This window comes from Aulostomus chinensis, chromosome 20 (genome assembly GCF_037954235.1).
Source record: "Aulostomus chinensis isolate RoL2024-O1b breed Wild chromosome 20, RoL_Achi_v1.0, whole genome shotgun sequence".
NCBI classification, from domain to species: domain Eukaryota; kingdom Metazoa; phylum Chordata; class Actinopteri; order Syngnathiformes; family Aulostomidae; genus Aulostomus; species Aulostomus chinensis.
Window position 1 is genome coordinate 8,168,746 of NC_141339.1, and position 8,792 is coordinate 8,177,537.

Genomic DNA, 8,792 nt, shown 5'->3' on the forward strand with positions numbered 1-8,792 from the left:
TGTATTTGTGTGTGTGTGCGTGTACAGTATATGTATATATAAATATATATATGTGTGTGTGTGTGTGTGTGTGTGTATAAAGAGATATTAGATATTTAAATAAATATACATAACTAGCTAACTAGCTGATAGTAGTTCATCCTGAAGGGTTGAGACCATTCCAGATGAGGCAGATGGCTGCTGCTCCTTATCCTGAAGCACTGAGACTGTTCCAGCAGGGTCCTGTCTAGCGAGGATGCTCAAGTATATTTTAGAAGTGCCCCTGGAATTGACATTGAATTGAAAATGAAAAAAGACTGTAAGCTACAATATACCTCTTGTACAAAACACCCATGAATTGCAAATTAAAATTAATATGCCCTTACATACTAAATGTCTGTCAATAAACACTATATTAATCTATATTTCAGAGGAACAATTAGCTACTTGATTACTGCATTAATTCAATGCTTGGCACACTTTTAGTTATGTGTGGTTAAACTATGCTTTGTCACGAAATAGAGTTGTAGCAATGGCAAATATTTGTGTTCTCAACTACATACTCATACAGGGCTCTCAAGGGTCACGCAGTCGCATGAGCATGTGTTTCTCAAAGTCAAAAAAGACGTTTGGTTATGGTACAGTTGTATATAGGTACATGGCATGAATTTAACATTTAGCTGTTGCTGGGAGAAGACCCCATTTATCAATAAAACACATCTCACTCCAAGTTACAATGCAAACTTGAGAGCCCTGATATATCAAAATCCCTGTGGCTAATTATAGGGCCCAGTGTAAACCCAAATGATGGAAATAAATAAAATGAACTTGTAAGACTTTCGTTGCAAAGCACAAACTTATTGTGAAAATGGATCTCGTGTTTGTTAAGACCCAATTACTATTATATAGCCCAAGTATAACAGGCATCATGGCAAGAAGGCTAACAATCGAAAGAGTTATACCACCAATTAACAAAGTCTTTCCTTCATGACATGTAATCATACAGAGAGATAATAGTTGCATACCTTTTATCTTTTGCACGTTTCTCCTCTTCTTCTTTTCTTTTTTCCTAAATTCTGCACCTGATGGCTTTGCCTGTTTTCTGTCCATGATATGTTTATTTTGCACTTGACTTGACAACTAACAAATTTCTCATCCACCAACACTGTCACTGTCACTCACTCATGACCAGAAGTCAAGTCTAATCTTTTCATTTTTTATCACATATTCTTATATTTCTTAAAAATAAAAACGTGCAGGAATTATAGGCCTGTATTTATAAAGGTATAAATGAAATGTGTATTATTTGGAGGAAACTCTACGGGTGAATAAATTTGCCCATTAATTCCATAAGAGTATTGCTCTCTATCCATTGGATCTCCCTTTCTCGGCCTTGTCCATGACCAAGAGGTAAACCTCCCCACGCGCACCCTCCCCTTTCCCCTTCTCAGCAAGCAAGGGTGCACTGTAGCTGCAGGGGGCGCCAAATTGACAATTCCCCAAACAGTATCATAATAGATAATAGAAAACCATTTCATTGGCTGCCCAGTTCACCCGTGCCCAAAACTGCCACTGAGTACATCCTAATATAGCCTTGACTGTGTCCATGGGGGCAGTCTTACAAATAAAGATTTCCATTTCTTGACTACATGAAAAAATACACTTTGACGGAAAGGTGACTTTTCACTCAGATGACCCCTGTATTAAAAACACAGCTGACTCTGTGGTATCTGGCGTTTCATGTCTCACTCATTTAAAAGCGCCACTAGGCTGAGTAATTTCAGGATCCTTCAGTGTAGATGAGCAGTTTCTGTGTTGTCTGCTGTGTCACAGTGAGCATGACAGATAGCAGTGACACACACGAGCATTTCTTAATTACACTTCGACCAGCTGCTACAGCATACATGCACACATACATACGTATGCAACACACAAATACACTCATAAACACAAGTAGAAAGGTATTCAACCAAACACATGCACACACCCTGATTTGCCTCCTCATGCAGACAGTTTTTAATGGGGTTTAGTTAATTAATAATGAAAGGGAGGAAGCAGCAGGCAGAGTTTGGTGGATGAAATGACCTTTTCACATGACACATAGAAACCCACCCATTTCACTGTCCCTATTTACTTATAATTACTGTTAATTAGGCCTGGGTGATATGGACTAAAAATAAAATCTCCAATTTTTTTCACAAAAAATTCAAATTACGATTTTTTTTTTTCCCGTGGGAGAATGATTCCACCGCAGTAAGCTATTTTTAGTGGGAGTTTGTTGGTTATAGCGGTCTTGTTCCCCTCGCAAAGAGTGGCATTCCTCCCACTCGGCTGGATGTCTATGTTTTAGATACTGAAATATGTTTGTTGTGCTGCTGCCTTTTGTTGCAATGGGCTTCAGACAAATATTGCAGTGTGGAGTCACTTGTTCATCATCTGTCATCGCAAACCCAAACCAGTTCCAAACCACTGACGGTACTACCCCTTTCTTAGAAACAAACTTCTAGCTCCCATTAGCCACGTTGCTGCTATATGTACGCAGGAAACAAGGGTGAGGGGGAAAGCTATGGAAGCTCCTTGGGGACAACAGGTGCGCCATAGCAAAAAGAGTAAAAACTATAATTTTTTATTTTTCAAATTGTCCACAACAAAAAACTTGAATTAATCGATAAAATTGATAAATCGCCCAGGCCTACTGTTAATCTTCAACATTATCAAAGAAGAAGTTAATTTACCACCAAAGTAACAAGAAATGCACCCAGAGAACACAGAGGTAAGCCAACATCCATGTTATTTTTGCTGAGAAATTAAGGAAAATATCAAGAGACAATGGGGAGTTGTGAAAACATACATTATGAATCTGTTTAATTTGCACATATATATGATTGAGCATGAAAGCAGCAGCTAACAGTTCAATGCCACTGAGTGATATAGGGATTTCAGCTGAGTTGTCACACAAAGGCTGATTACACTTTTATTTACTCAATTGTTATTATATGGTGAGGCAAGAGACTATAGGGTCATGAAACAAAATGTGTGGCTCCTTATGTGTAAAGCATTACAGTATATTTTATGAGACTAAATTGGCAACACTCTGGGAAAATTCTTGGTAAAGAGTTTAACTTGTGTTTATTAAGACAAATCAGATGTTTATTTAACAAGATTTTAAACCCTTTCCCTGTCAGCCACTCTAACATTTGAAGAAACAATGCATATACTCACGATTAATTTATGTATCCATCTGCTCCAAAATGTAATAAATTCTTTCGCCAATGCTTTACCCCTCACAGATTTTATGGAGACAATTTTTTGTGCTAACAGAGAGAAGGGCAACTCCTTGGAGGCAACAATTAGATAAAAAGCACATCTACTTCAAGACAAAATACCAAAAAAAAACAAACAATATATCTCAGACAAAAGGTAATACTATGATAAAATAAAAATTAGGGTGAAAAACTTTCAGTGATATAAACTGGTGGTAAAGTTGCATAGCAGTCTTTCAGGAAAACAAGAGCCTAATCAGGCCAATTAGGCCCTAATGTAATACAAAAACATTACCAGAATGAAGAAGCTGCAGCATATATTTTTTGTTATAAAACTTCTCACTCGCAAATGATTAACAAAATATGTCTGCAGTCTTTTCTGGTCTTTTCATGTCTGATATAGTAGCTGCTGATTATTGACTGTGCTGATCCTCAGATGTCTGTTTCTAGGCAGTGCAGCCTCCATGTGTGGCATGGAAATGGAGGAGTGTGTGTGTGTGTGTGTGTGTGTGTGTGTGTGTGTGTGTGTGTGTGTGTGTGTGTGTGTTGATGTGTGTTAGTGAGAAGAATGGAGTAAACAGCTGCTGACTCCTGTCTGATCTGTGGAGTAATTGCTGCAGAGTGGGATGGTGTGTGTGTGTGTGTGTGTGTGTGTGTGTGTGTGTGTGTGTGTGTGTGTGTGTGTGTGTGTGTGCACGCATGCCTTACTTAAAAAGCAAAGACAAAAATGCATCAAACAAACTTACAACTCATTGCAGATAAAAATACATATTAAAGATGCCGAATGAGGTTTTAAGAGTTTGTGGATGTGTGTGAATGTCCATAGATGAATAAAACATAAGTGAATCACACACACACACTGCGGTCACACTACTAAATAGGGAACCTGTCGTGGTTTGCAGTTTTTCACCACTGGTTTCTCTGTGTCATCTGGCCAAACATGGACCCAGCTCACACTTTCCCTACCAAAAATCATTTGAACGCATTGAAGGTGTCCTCTAGCAACATGAGGCCCTCATGGCATCTGCCACAGCTGAGGCTAAAAAGGCTGCAGCCACACAGGAACAGGCTCTCTCCTCTTTGGCAGACCAAGTGCAGCAACTTACTGCAGTCATTGCCCAATTAGTGCCTGTTAGCTCTGCCTCTTTCCCTGCCCCTGCTCCACTAACAAGCTCCATTCTGCCACCAGGACCAGTTTCTGAACCACATATTGGAGCCCTTGAACGTTATGCTGGTGAGCCTGAAGGTTGTAACCCCTTCCTGACTAACTGCACCATCTTTTTGCATTGCAACCTCTCATTTTCACTTCTGAGGGAGCTGAAGTAGCTTTTTACCATAAATCAATTAACAGGGAGAGCTAGGCAATGGGGCACAGCTGAGTAGGATAGACAGACTCCTGCTTGTACTTAAAAAGAAAAGAAGGGTAAAACCCTAAGACCTTGCATTGATTACAGAGGCCTAAATGATATTACTGTAAAAAAAACAAAAAACAAAAAAAAACGCATCCCTCCTTGGTTACACTGTGGCTCAGGGTAGCCTACATCATCCACCCATTTTCTTCCACTTATCCTGATTAAGGGTCACGGGGGGCTGGAGCCTATCCTGTGGCTTTCGGGCAAGAGGTCGCCAGTCCATCACTGAGCCAACATATAGACACACAACCATTCACACTCAGAGTCATACCTACAGTCAATTTAGAGTATCCAATTAGCCCAGTCCCCATTCGCATGTCTTTGGACTGTGGGAGGAAGCCGGAGTACCCGGAGAGAACCCATGCAGGCACAGGAAGAACATGCAAACTCCACACAGAAAGATCCCGTGCCCGAGCCGGGACTCAAACCCAGAACCTTCTTGCTGTGAGGCGACAGTGCTAATCACTGCACCACCGTGCCACCCAAGCCTACAAATGGTAAATGGACTCAATTTTATATAGCGCTTTTCTACCTTTGCAGCACTCAAAGCGCTTTACAGTGTCATCTCTTTCACCCATTCACACACACACTCACTCACACACTGATGGTGGAGGCTGCCATGCAAGGCACCAACCTACTAATCAGGAGCAATTATGGGTGGTCACCAGGGTCGAGGATCAAACCAGCGACCCTTCGGTTGCTAGACGGCCACTCTACCCTGAGCCATGCTGCCCAAATGGACAAAGTTTCAGCCGTCACAGCCTGGCCCACCCCTGATAATCAGAGACAATTAGAACACTGACGGGGCTTTGCCAACTATCATTGCTGCTTCATTCATGGCCAGGTTGGACAAAATATTTCCTGCTACTTTTATTGTTGACCCTCACCTCATTGCAGACTTTCACCAAAAGAACCCTGATCAGCCCTCTCTCTCAGTCCCGCCCCTGTTCCCCAGTGCTACTGGACGAAGAGGAGAAGAACAATTCGGGAACTCAGGACAATATTGACTGTATGGATGGATCTCTTCCCTTGACCCCCCTCCCACCCCATCCTGGATATGGAATGGTCTGCTTCACCCAAACACTTGCTGTGAGAGCAAATGGTTGTCTGTCTATATGTGTTGGCCCTGCGGTGGACAGGCAACCTGTCCAGGGTCTAACCCCCCCCCCCCCCCCAAGGCAGCTGGGATAGGCTACAGCCCCGATGCAACCCTTGACGGGATAAGTGGTAGAAAATGGATGGATGGATGGAGGAAGCAAGATCTAATAGCAGCAGTGCATTCAATAAAACACGCATTTGGGAGGTGTCTAACGTCGTCCAAGACCTTGATAATGTCATCGTTGCCAACATTGTTGTGCCCCAGCACAGTTTTATCCCTATTTTTATCCTCATTGTATATATCAGATTGCAGACAAAATCAGGTATCTCGCTGTCATCGACAAAAATGCTGGCCGACTCTCTCTTACTCGTTAAGCTTTTAATGATTACGTACCAGTTAGGAGGAAGATGACTGTCTAACTGTTGTTTGTTTCGATATGGTGACTACATGATTCACCCTTTGATGGGTAATAAAGTAATATAGTGTAAGAGCATCGCTTGATAGCTTTGATTAAAGGAAGTCAAAATTTTATCCTCTGTCCACCTCAGCTGACATGAGTATCTAGAGTATAGTATATTCCCATGCCTTCATTTGTGCATTTGTGATTGTATGAAATAATTTAGACACACTAGTGGATGTGAACTCTGTTATAAATGCATGAATTTGCTAAACTCAAAACCCAAGTCTCATTGACAATGAGTAGCAGAACATTCAGCAAACAGTTTTTATTTACACCTGCACCAAGTGACCATGACTATAGCAATTGGAAATGACACATTTTTTTGTTAACAACTCAGTGCCTGTACTCATTAAATGCAAGATTCACCACTTTGTAACAGCATTGTTAATTTGACATTGGACTAAGGGTATTTGTATGTTCAACAACCTAAGTGAGAGTGGTGTCTCTTCTCTCATTAATTTCATGATTTGCATACTCAACATACTACATATGACTATATGTTTCCAGTAGGCCGGATGCAACAAATTTGCATGACAGTACTCTATAATATGTCAATATAAATCTTGACTTTAATAGAACATTGAAGTGCCAGAAAAATGATCAGGTCATGCCTAACAGAGCATTGTTAACCATTCACAATTACAAGAAATTTTGTGAAAATTGAATTTATTTCGAATTGAAAAAAAAATGAATGTATATCAATCCATCCATCCATCCATCTTCCTCCACTTGCCTGGGGTCAGGTCGAGGGAGCAGTAGCCTAAGCAGAGAAACCCAGACTTCCCTTCCCTCGCCTACTCGTACAGCTCCTCACCAGGGAATCCCGAGGCATTGAATGTAAAAAAATAATTTTTAAATGTGAAAAAATAAAACTAAAAAGCAGCTTGGCCACTGTAAACTAGCAGGTTAGTACCCTTGTGTTTGTTGAATGAGGTTATGTCACTAGTTGCACTGTACATTAAAAATAATGGATGAACCCTCCTTGGTGTCAACCACAGGTTTACAAACAAAGTGCAACAATAAGTACTGGAATAGGCTCAAACCACCTTAGAAAGAACAATCCAACATACACATATATTTTAAAGTTTGGACAGTGGACCCAAAATATGCTGGAGGACTCATATATGTCACCTTGGGGATCCTCCCTTTCTTAGTCTATTGCCACCAGGACCCTGGCCCAAATTAGTTGCAGAACATGGATGATGGGGGATGAATACACATACCAATAGGTTCAAAAGAGGATAGTGCCCAACCCTGTTGACAAACCAGACCTGCACATGTTTGGCCTGTGAGACAGTGAAACCATACACTAAGAGAACACCCACAAAAAGGTCCAAATAGAACAAGACCAGAGAAGGGGGAACCTTCAAATCATCATACTCGCTCCATATTCCTGCCTGTTAAAAGGAAGGCTTTCATCACCGCTTTTGCAAGAAGTTGATTGCTCATGGAGAATTTTTGGGTGTAAATTCATTAAAGGTGTGGTAGTAGACCTGCTCTACTTTTAAAGAGTCATGCGATAACCTTTGCTGTGATTTGGCAGTATACAAATAAAATTGACTTGATTTGACTCACAGGGCCATGTGCCACCCCATTTCACAAGTCAATATCTGCTGATGACTGTCTCCCAAATGCAAATATTTATTCTCTCATCTGCTTCATATTGCTGTAAATGTATGATTGACATCCATTCCCATTCCGACTAATGTAAAATATAAGATAAAGGCCAACAGACAGTTCTAGGTTTCTACTGAATTCATTTCTTTGTGCTGCACAGTACTGAAGAGGACAATGGAGCACCATCAAGCATCCTTTTGGATACTGAAACCACTTCAACCCCATGCACAAAACCGACAATGTCTAGTTAATCTAGTTAACCTAGTTAATCACCAGTTCTGTTTTACACCAAACATAGTGTTGATCTTGGACCCCCCCCCCCCCCCCCACACACACACACACACACACACACACAGTCGGGTTATTCCGTAGAAAGGGTATACTATGTTACATAACGGTCCAAACACATACACACAGTAACGGCACTGATGGCACAGTGAATTCTCACGCCAATTTCGTCATTCACAGACATCTTGCTGCACGCGAGCAAAAGTAGATTTATCGTCGCATTACGCCATATTTACATATTATTCTGTTTTTTTTTTATCTCAGTGATGAAGACAAGCCTAGACGGAAAATTTCCCCTTTATTGGCAGAAGTCCCCCGTCATTTGCTGACTAGAAATGTCATATGATCAATATAATCGTAACATTAATAGACTGAGAATAGGCATTAGCACGACACACTAAAGATAATTTTAATTATTTCATTAAAATACTGATAATAAATAAATTTCAATTCTTATGAAGAGCCACTAAATGTATAAAGAGCATGTTATTGTTGCATGTTCATGGCTTCTTACCGGTTTAATTAATTCCAGTTTTCGTGGCCTTTCCCAGCAGGAGCCTCTCTCCGGTGCCCAGCCTTTACAGTGCTCGGAGACAGCTGGCACAGCGCGAGCCGCAGATGCTTCTTCGCAAACGGTCCGACGACGGCCAATCAGAATCCCTTATACCAGCGTA

General features: G+C 41.0%; 1 protein-coding gene across 1 annotated transcript in view; it reads right to left on the minus strand.

The window, feature by feature from the left end:
* Window positions 1-8,792, minus strand: part of LOC147242711 (dihydropyrimidinase-related protein 5-like) — a 54,931-nt gene extending 46,139 nt beyond the window's left edge. Inside the window, exon 1 of the mRNA XM_086189068.1 lies at window positions 8,633-8,792. The gene's annotated coding sequence lies outside the window, so the exon portion shown is untranslated. The remainder of the gene's footprint in view (window positions 1-8,632) is intronic.